This window comes from Vulpes vulpes, chromosome 7, assembly GCF_048418805.1.
Source record: "Vulpes vulpes isolate BD-2025 chromosome 7, VulVul3, whole genome shotgun sequence".
NCBI classification, from domain to species: domain Eukaryota; kingdom Metazoa; phylum Chordata; class Mammalia; order Carnivora; family Canidae; genus Vulpes; species Vulpes vulpes.
Window position 1 is genome coordinate 61,158,714 of NC_132786.1, and position 11,049 is coordinate 61,169,762.

The window sequence follows — 11,049 nt, forward strand, 5'->3', positions numbered from 1 at the left end:
AGGTCACTGATATCTTTGTTTCCAGGGAACCAATCCTTTATCTGGACATCCAAAAATTACACAGGTCTCTCAAGAGCTTTTATTTTTTCATTTTACTTTTAGTTGTTACTGTGCGTGTATGTGTGTGGTGAAGAGTTTCTCAAATTTTTTAATCTCAGGACTCCTCAACCCTCCTCTCAGGTATGATTATATTTTCCACATTTTATGTTTTATTTTTTGAAGACTTGTTTATTTGAGAGAGAGAGGGGGAGAGACTGCGCACCAGTGGGGTGAAGGGGCAGAGGGAGAGGGAGAGAGAATCCCCAAGCAGACACCGTGCTGAGTGCAGAGCCTGATGCAGGGCTGGATCCCAGGACCCTGGAACTGAAATCAAGAGTTTCCCGAGCTGAAATCAAGAGTCAGATGCCCGACCTACAGAGCCACTCATGCACCTCCATATTTTATAATTCTTTTTAAAGATTTTACTTATTTATTCATGAGAGACACAGGCAGAGGGAGAAGCAGGCTCCCCAGGGAGCCTGACGTGGAACTCAAACCCAGGTCTCCAGGATCCCACCCTGGGCCGAAGGTGGCGCTAAACCCCTGAGCACCCCCACTCCCGGGCTGCCTGTGCCTCCATATTTTAAATTAAAACACTATCTTAGAGTATTTATTTTGAGTTCATTTGATGATCACAAATGATAAACCCATTACTTGCTAATATAAATAATACATTTTCATAAAAAAAGTGTATTTTCCAAAGCAACAAACACTTGGGTGAGAAGAGCGACAGTGTTTTACATTTTTGCAAGTGTCTTCAAGGTCTAGCATAAGAGAAGGCAGCTGGATCCACATATTGCTCCCCCACTGAATCTTTGACATGTTTCAGTTGAAGGATATGAAGAAAATTGTTCTCATGCAGCCAGATGGCTCAAAGATGGAGGGTATTTTAGTGGCCTTGCCGAATACTTGTGGCTGCCCTCCGGTAACTACACCCGAGCTGAGCCACTGCTAGTTGTGCAAAGGTCAATTGCAATGTAGAGACTGTGCATAGATGAACATTTCCTGGTCTGTGACATTAAAGCCCATTGGCCGTTCTTTCCTTTGATTGGATCTTGTACCCTGGTATGGTTTTATTTTATTTTTTAAATGATTTATATATTTATTTTAGAGAGAGAGAGAGAAAGAGAGAGAGAGAGAAGGCTAGCAGAGAGAGAGGCAGAGAGAGGGGAAGCAAAGCAGACTCCCCGATGAGCCCTGAGCCTAGCTCGGGGCTCGGTCCCACGACCCTGGGATCATGATCTGAGCCAAGGGCCAGAGTCAGATGCCTCACCTACTGAGCCATCCCGGTGCCTCTACCCTGGTGGGAATTTTTTTTAAAGATTTTATTTATTTATTCATGATAGACATATATAGAGAGAGAGACTGAGACACAGGCAGAGGGAGAAGCAGGCTCCATGCCAGAAGCCCGACGTGGGACTTGATCCCCGGACTCCAGGACCGCACTTGGGGCCAAAGGCAGGTGCCAAACCGCTGAGCCACCCAGGGATCCCCCCGGTGGGATTTTATACCATCGTGCATCATGCATTTAGAAAACAAATACGGCTTTGCTGAGCTATACATATCTCACAGATGTCAACACATCCCATCTCATGGTCTCCAAAGGCACATGTATTCACGTCATCACCTACCTTAGCAGCACGTTATCACCAGGCCACCAGGTCCCTGGTGGTGGAGGCAGGCTCCTCAGCATTCTCATTTTCCTGCTGGAATGCAACCTTGATGGTGGTTCTCTTCGTGTTGGACAGTGTGTCTGCTGAGGGCTGAAGGCTGAATCGCCTGTCAGTTATTCCTTCAAATAAAAGTGGTGTCCAAGAGACAGCAGCTGTTTGGGCTCACCCTCAACTGCATGGCCAACCCGGGTGCTCAGGAAGTGCCCAGCAGACTCTGCGCAGCCTCCTGTTTGGCCGCGCTCAAGGATAGAATGGTGCACACTTGGTGCAGACTGAACCAGATTCCCACCGAGGGAGTGTATATGAATTACCCGGAACCGCTTCAGCAGGGATCTTACGGTAGGGATGACTCCTTTCCCCGCAAGTGCACGCAGCTAAGGGATCCGTGACCTGAAGGGCTGTCAGCACCACTGCCTTGTCGCTGGAAAGGGTCCCACTCCTGGACTCACCACTGTTCCCGCACCAACAGCGCAGGGGCCCACCCAGGGAGAAGGCAAATGCTGTCTTAGCATCAGTATGATGCTGCTGGAGGGTGGGCAGGGCCCCTGCAGGAGCCCCCAGGGCTGCCAAGTGCAGGGAGGGCTCCGGCCCCCAGGATTGAATGCATACTCTGTGCACGATTTCTGCCTGGGAACAGTTCCCCTGCCGTGTCCCTCCCACTACGGTGCACACTGGCAGTTCCAGAAAGGAACTTCCCTCCACACACCCATCACTGCTGGGGTTTTGTCCCCTGCCATGCAGGGACATGCAGGCGGGGGAGCAGGTGCTGCATCGAAGGCCGTGGCTGGGCTGAGGGTTTTGGGTCCTGGCCTCCCTCTGCTCAGCCCGGCCTATGGACTAGACTTCATGTGTATGCATCACCTCCTGGTGTCCTGTGTGGCTGTTCCAGGCCTGGGAGGGACACCTGCTCTCTGCTTGCCCAGAGGTGCCCTCTACTAACTGGCATCTCACCACTGGGTCTCCAGTGAGGGCTTTACTTTCCTGATCCCGCTTCCTCTTTTGACCACTGGCATGAAAGGTGTTCGTCCTTCTGCAGTGGCTCTTTGGCTACTTTTTCTGATGCCATGTGGCCCTGACCTGCCGCCCCGGCCAGGTGAGGAGTGCCTCCATTTTCTGGCCATGACCTCAGACTTTCTCTGTCTGACCAGAGTGACCCTGCAGAGACACTGTCTCCCTGTCTAGATTGTAAGTTTTCTGAGAGCAGGCACTTTGAAACAACAGCTGACCCTGAGTAACATGTATGGATTTAAAAAAATCATACACTGAACGAAAGGAACGAAATCTGAAGCTGTGTGAGATCCTGGGTATGTGGCATTGGAAAAAGTCAATGCAAAAATGTCCCCCTATGTGAGAATAGGGTCTTTTATGGGGTCTACAATTTGGTGATGATCCTGGTCACTGTGTAGACTTGATGCTCAGGGTTCCTGTTTAAAAACCAAAAAAAGCTGGACAAATATTTTTTAGGAGACTCAAATATAATCAAGGCCTAAGGATCAGCTGGAGAAGGGTGAGAAGGGGTGGAGTGAGAAGGGGTGGGTTAGAAATGGTAATTGTAGACAAGACTGAATCAAGTCACATGATCTTAGCCAAAAGGCCGAGAAGCGATGGGACTAAGCCAAGTCGAAAGCAGTTAATAATGTAAATTTTCCAATTTTTGTTTAATTTCCTGCTGACACAAGGACCCATCCCCACTCAAGTTATAGTATGCACTCTCACATGCCAGTTAAAGTAGCACGCACATTTACGAAGCCCAAGCTACCAGAAATAAGGGAGGAATGGATAGAAACTCAAACGTTGTACAAGACTCTAATGCAGAAATTATCAGCATTTGAAAGTCAAGCCAATTTGTTAAACAGGCAAATGGAGAAAATAGAATTCTTGAACCCCGTCTAAGATTTTAATTATCAGCCTGTACTTGTTTATAGTGAACTTTGTATGTGAATTTAAAAAAAAAAACAAAAAAAAACATTAAACTGGGCAGCCGGGTGGCTCAGTGGTTTAGCACCACCTTCAGCCCAGGGCCTGGTCCTGGAGTCCCAGGATCGAGTCCCACGTCGGGCTCCCTGCAGGGAGTCTGCTTCTCCCTCTGCCTGTGTCTCTGCCTCTCTGTGTCTTTCATGAGTAAATAAATAAAATCTTAAAAAAAAGAAAAGAAAAGAAAAGAAAAGAAAAGGAGATGGCTTTTAGGTGCCTCATAACCTGTTGGTTCTCTATCATGCCCTCCCTTTCCTTGTGACTCCACTGTTGAGGGACTTGCCTCATTGGGCTGGTGCATGTCCCCACAGCTTGGATCTCGCTGCTTTCACACTCAGAGCAGAACTCGCATGCATCCGTGACCTGTGTTTTGTGCAGGTAGGTGGTAGAGTCCAGAGGTTTGATCTGACTCCTGTGTCAAGCCCTTGGCTGGACTGTAGGGGTAGGTCTGACATCCATTTCTTAGGAAGCACATCATGTGTGTTCCCACGCTCTTTGGATGTCAGCTCGGGGCCTGGACCCATAATTCACTGAAGGCTGCAGGTGCTGGTGTAAGTCTGTCACTTGGTCCCATTCCTAGCTGGGATGTACTTGTAAGGAGATGTTTCCACTCACTGACCAGGTGGGTACTAAGTGGTGTGTCTTCATGAATTACAATTCAGTGTGGAGAAGGAAATAAATACTCGACTCTTTCCTGTTGCTTATCTAGTTTCACAATGATGAATTGGCTTCTTGTCACCCACAGGTGATAAATTATTATCATTTTTCAATAGTACCATAGACTCATGTTTCTATATGTATTCAGGAGGTTTTCACCCAAGGCGGTCGTGACGTACGTGGGAACAGACTATCTGGCCTTTGGCCAATGGGAGCCTCTCCTGGGTGTGTTCTGAGCACCCTGAGCACCCTGGACAGGATCCTGGTTGTGTCTGCTAGCTTCCTTGCTTTCTGCGTACTTCCAGACACACCAGGCTCATCTGGAACATGCCCTGCCCCAGAAGTGGAATCAGCCAGCTGTTTTAAGACTATGTTGGGTTTTGTTTAGTTTGAACTGGGAAATGGGCATTTTAAGGCCATGATCTGGGTACTATGATTGCTCCTGGCTGTGGGTAGGATCGTTGGTTTTAGGCCTTTTTATTTTGTCTTTTAAAGATTTTATTTACTTCTTCATGAGAGAGAGAGAGAGAGAGAGAGGCAGAGACACAGGCAGAGGGAGAAGCAGGCTCCATGCAGGGAGCCCGATGTGGGACTTGATCCCAGGTCTCCAGGATCACACCCTGGGCTGAAGGCGGCGCTAAATCGCTGAGCCACTGGGGCTGCCCAGGTTTTAGGCCTTTTTAGAGGACAGAGGTGGAACTAAATGAAAAGCTAAAGCACCTCAGAAGTTTCTGCAGACAACTTGCAATTCAAATTCGGGACAATGGTGTTTGTGTTTGACCACTCACTACCCACCCACCCCCTCCCGCCGCGTCTCCTTTCTTCTGCATGGAGAGTGTTGGTTTTCAAGGATATGGGGCAGATATCAGAAAACTTTATTTTTAAGGGCCGGATTGTAAATATTTTAAGCGAGCGGCCCATACCGTCTCTGTTACAACTACTCAGCTCTGTTGTGGGAAAGCAGCCCTAGACAAAATGTAAATGAAAGGGCAGAGCTGTGTTCCAATAAAACTTTATTTGTAAGAAGAGACAAGTGGCCCATGCACCATAGTTTGCCAACATCTGATTTAGGAAAAATATGAGAATGCTGCGTATCACTTGCTTTTTCTCACTTTCCAGATAGGTCTCAGAATATGGATACTGATACAAGTGCCATGAATTATGACTTCCTGAAAATAAAGATCTTTAAGTTAAACTATCCATAACCGTCCATTTTCCACACACTTGTCTTGTGTCTGTTTAGTCAGATCACGGTTGTTTCTCTTTTTTGGGTTCTCATTTAATCTTGTTCCTTCAAGTAACTGTATATTTATCTAACCACCAGAGTTTATTCCACATCGTTCGAGTCATTCTATTTTTCTGTCTGGAACTTGTTTTCTAGTAGATTCTTTAGGAAGTTTTCATGGGAGTAACAATCCCTGAATTATTCAAATAGATGTTGTACTTTGCTGGGTATAAAATTTAGGGCTCTCATTTTCTTTCCTGGCAATCTTAACTATTTTATTCCTCTCCTCAAGCTGAAGAATTGGTGTGGAAAAATCTGATAATTTAATTTTATTTTCCTCATGTGTTAAGCACCCTCTTTGCTTTGACATCCAGTGGATTTTCTTCTTTTTTATTAAATAAAGTACTTTCCGTAGTAAATGTCTTGGTGTTGATCATACTGGGTTGGAATTTACAGGCACTCTGTACTCTTTCAATAGATGGTTTCAAATATTTTTTATTTCAGAAAAGTGCCTTTGAACAGTATTTTGTGTTATGTTCCCTTTCTTTGTCTTCTTTGGGGACCACTTTTAAACATACATTGTATCTTTACTACCTGTCTTCAGTGCTTTCCACCTTTTCTTGAAACATTTTTTTTTTAACCTTTTTTCATTTTGATTTTGTGTTAAAATCAAAGCCTTTTGCTGGCCTATTCCTCTGAAGGTGTCGCTTGTTGTGCTTGTTTTTTCTTGTGCTCTTGCTTGTTTTATCTTCATTTCTAAAATGCCTTTTTCCTCTAGTTTTCTTTTCTCAAGTTCTGGTGTCATCTCATTTATGAGTGTTTCTACTTCTGATTCATATTGTTTCTTTCATGTCTTATATCTTTGTATTAATTTTTGAATGGTTTTCAACTAGTATTTCACAATTTTATTTATTTTTAGTGTGACTTCTGGTGTATTTTCACTGTAAAGGTGTATTTTTCTGTTCCTTATTCTCTTTTTCCTCGATGTCACTTTTTTTGCCACTTTTGATAGATTTCTGTTACTTTTCTATTCTGTGTGTGTGTGTGTGTGTGTGTGTGTGTGTGTGTGAAATTCCTTTTTCTTTGAGGAAAGAGCTTCATTCAGAAAGCTTGTGTAACTTTGAAGAGGTCTTTCTCCTGTTTTTCTTTTCTTTCTGTCACCCCACCTCGTCGTGCTTAAAAAATATGACAGTGTGCCTGCTGAAATTTCCTGGCTCTCTTTCTCTCCCCCTTTTGCCTCTTTCCTTAATCTGTGTTTTCTGTGTCCCCCTCAGTCCTGGTTCCATGTTCAGCTGTTTCTCCCCGGGGTGGAGGCAGCCTCAGTTTCAGGAGGACCCTGGAGTTACACTAGTCCAGACTTTTACTCTTCACCATGGGCTCATAACAGCCATGCAGGACCCTCCCTACTTCCATCTGCTGCTTTCCATCTGGAACCCCCTGATCCCCCATGAGTACCTGTTGACTGGGGGGGTGGGATGTGCTCCTATTCTGAGGGCTTTGCTTTACTGCTCTCCTCTCCCATACACATGCTGATAACATGCACGCTTCATGGCTACAGATCATCTCCCCCACCCTGATGTCTTCTAGAGTTGGTAGAGGGGCCTTATCATCCAGTTTCATGTCATCCTTGCACAGGGACCATGGTAATCTTCTCTGTATCCTTCTAATTTTAGTATATGTGCTGACGGAGTGAGCGCCTTATCATCCTGTTTCATTGTAAACATTGATCATGGGCTTTGGCTTTGATAGCTAATTGTTCTGTCAGTTTTTATGTGTGAATTTGAGAAGAACAAAAAATTAGGTTGTCATCACCACCTTCATCTTTTAATTAAATTTTTCTTCCATAAGCAAATATAATGAGTGATCATTTGCTAAAATGTAAAACCAGCAATTGACCTAGAGCCCTGGGACAAAACTGTAAAAGGTACTAAAACAAAATGCCTCTGTAAAAAGTCTCAGGACCAGATCATTTTAATATTAAATTTTGTTTAAAATATTTAGGATGGGGCACCTGGGTGGCTCAGTCAGTTAAGCATCCAACTCTTGATTTTGGCTCAGGCCTTGATCTTAGGGTCATGAGATCGAGCCCCACGATGGGCTCTATGCTGAGTGTGGAGTCTGCTTGTGATTCTCTCTCTCCCTCTCCCTCTCCCACACCCTGCACCACTCTTTCTCTCTAGGAAAACAAATAAATTTAAAACACTAAATTTTTTTAGGTCAGTCAATTCTATGAAGTGTGAGCTTACAGGAAAATAAAAAGCTAGAAATTGCTTCCTTCATCTTATTTAGAAAACATATGTGGTTTATTTTGCTTATAAAGGATATAATCTTGGGGCTCCAGGGTGGCTCAAGGGTTGAGTGTCTGCTTTCGGCTCAGGACATGATCCTGGGGTCCTGGGATCAAGCCCCACATTGGGCTCCCTGCTCAGTGGGGAGCCTGCTTGTCCTTCTCCCTCTGCCATTCCTCCTACTTGTGCTCTATGGCTCTATCTCTCTGTCAGATGATAGATAGATAGATAGATAGATAGATAGATAGATAGATAGATAGATAATAGATGATAGATAGATAATAGATAGATAAATGAATGATATAATCTTTAAAAAATAGTCAAACCATGTAGAACCTTGAAAAAGAAAAAGCAGTTACTCCCAGTATATGAGTTTGCTATAACAAAATGCCACAAGTTGGGTAGCTTACACCATAGAAACGTATTTCCTTAGGTCCTGGAGGCCTAAAGTCTAATATCAAGGTGTCCCCTAGATTGATTCCTTCTGAGGGCTGTAAGGAAGAGTGGTTTCTATGCTTCTTCCCTAGTTTTTGATGGTTTTCTGGCCATCTTTGGCATTCCTAGGCTTGTAGAAGCATCACCCCACCTCTGCCTTCATCTTCCCATGGTGTCTTGTATGTATGTCTGTGTCCAAACTTCCCATTTTGATGAGAGAGATTAGGGGGCCACACTATTCTGTATGGCCTCGTTGTCACTAATGACATCTATAATGACCTTGTTTCCAAATAAAATTGTGCTTGAGGTGCCTTCAACATATGAATTGTTGTGGGACGTTATTCAACCTGTAACATCCAACGTCCTATTTTTTTCTTGACATTGTGCCTAACAACTAGAAATATTGTTTATTAGCACTTTGCTAAAGAGTTGTCTGAGTTTTTGTTTTTCTCTTTTGTGAAGTTGGCGATTATACAGTTATTACATGAGTTGACATACTTACTTCTAAGGCAGAGATGGCCAGCTGCCTACTCAGTGTCCACCTTCATCATCTTCCTTATGAGCAGAACCCTCTTTCTATTGAGGGATGAAAATACACTTAGCTTTAAGACTATATTTTCCATCTTCCCCTTAACTTATGTATGGACAATGGGATATAAGACAACTAAGATGAAAATTTCTTGCCCTTTCAGTCCCCTTTTTCTGTCTGGAAGAAGATATGATGGCTGGAGCATCAGTGCCCATCTTAGTAACATGAGGCAATCTTGAAATAGATACCACACATCAAAGATGGAAGAGTGGAAAGTCAGAGTACATCTATATTTCTCATTCCAGTCGAAGTAACCATATGAGCCCTGGACTGCCTATCTCTAGCTTTATTTTATTTGAAAGAAAAGCCTCTAAATTTGTTAAGCCACTGTGATTTTGGTTTTCCTTTACTCTCAGCCAAACCTAATTCTAACTGACACAGACATATTAAGTAATACTCTTAAACTTGTATTTCTCCATTCATCAATTTCATAAGTGAAACAGAATGTATTGATTTCTCCCATGACATAGGAACAAATCAGCACATTTTGCTTATCCTCCTCTCATTTCTAACCCTCATTCATTTTCTACATCCATTTGCTGACACAGTCTGGATTTTATCCCAATCCACAATCAGCAAATTATTTATCTTTTATTTCAAGAATTATAATGGCATGCAGTGACATGTTAACTCTGTTTGCCCCAACTCTTTTGACTTATTCTATGTTTAATTGAATTTAATGTTCATTGCGATTTCTTTCACAAGCGATTTCCTTAATTTGGGAATTAATCTAATATTTGGCTTTAGTGTCTATTGGTGTCGTTTAGGATTAGATTTGTGGCAGGTGTTTGAAATCCAGAAATGACAGAGGCTCAACCAAGATAGGAGTTATTTGTCTCTCCCCAAAGAAGTCTGGAAGTGGTCAGGCCACTATGGCTCAATGAAGTCGTCAAGACCACAGGCTGCAGGAGGGGAGGAAACAGCCTTCCCCCAGGAGCACCACATAGCACCTCTTTTACTCCTTTGGCTAAAATTTGGTCAACATGGCCACAGCTGGGTGGAAGGAAAGGTGCAAAGTACAAGTTTCAATCTGTACAGCTTCCAAAATTAGGGATCCCATTGTTAAGAAAGAAGGGAGAATTTTATGTTGGGGCAGACACAGGAGGACTCTGGCAGCGTCTTCAAATACCTATTCCCTATGAAGTGTTTAAAAGTGTAGCTCCTCAGGTGTTGAAAAGAGAATGTTTTGTTTTTTCTTCCACAAGTGAATGACAACTTAACAAAATTGACAGAAAACTTGTAGACCGTTTGTGTTTGAATTACCATGGGATACGTGTAGCTCCATTCTTCTGTGGAATCCAGTCCCGTTGGCGAACTTGAGGCTGGGGCTTCTCCCTGAATAGCTGGTGGTCTGTTATTATGTCAGAATGCTTGAGGATTCTTATTTTTCCTTGAATTCAGCGATGGATTGTCTATGGCTTTTACTGGGAATATGGCATGTCCCTTTTGTCTGCAGATTCACGTGTCCTTTATTTCTGGAAAATTTTCTTATCTGATAACTGAATTTTTTTGTTTGTTGTTAACTGTTTTATTTTCTTTTTCAGAAACAAGTTTGAACATGTTGGGTCTCCTGGATAATCAGGAATCATTACCATTGATGGTGTGTTTTCCAAGGGTCACATGCCTTGTGTCCTTCTGTCTCTCTCTGGAATTTACATGTCTTTATATGCGATATACACATGTTAGGTTATTCCTGTAATCTATGGTGTAGCTACAGGAATGGATTTTTATAGGTATCTGTGCCTACAACTTAGAAATTAAAATTGGGCAGCTCTGGTGGCTCAGCAGTTTAGCACCGTCTTCAGCCCAGGGTGTGATCCTGGAGACCCAGGATCAAGTCCCACGTCGGGCTCCCTGCATGGAGCCTGCTACTCCCTCTGCCTGTCTCTCTCTCTCTCTCTGTGTGTGTGTCTTGTGAATAAATAAATAAGATCTTAAAAAAAAAAAAAGGAAATTAAAATTACCCTGAGATGCTAGCACCACTCTCCCTACTTCCCAGCTGAGAAAGTAGGGACCCAGAGTTGGAAGATACATGGCCTAGGAATGATCGTCACCTTCGAGCCGAGGCAGGATGCAAAGCTAAATTCTCCTGACTCCTGAGATGCTTTTCCATGAGGTTGCAGGGCCTCGGGGGTGCCTTCTGGCATTCAAGTGGAACTCGAGAGGGAG

The 11,049-nt window shown here is 43.7% G+C and overlaps 1 non-coding gene across 1 annotated transcript; it reads right to left on the bottom strand.

Moving 5' to 3' along the window:
• Positions 1-7,158: 7,158 nt before the first annotated feature.
• LOC112934498 (U6 spliceosomal RNA) lies at positions 7,159-7,265 on the bottom strand. Its single transcript, XR_003237962.1, has one exon. It is a non-coding gene; the product is annotated as a U6 spliceosomal RNA (small nuclear RNA).
• Between the last annotated feature and the right edge of the window lie 3,784 nt (positions 7,266-11,049).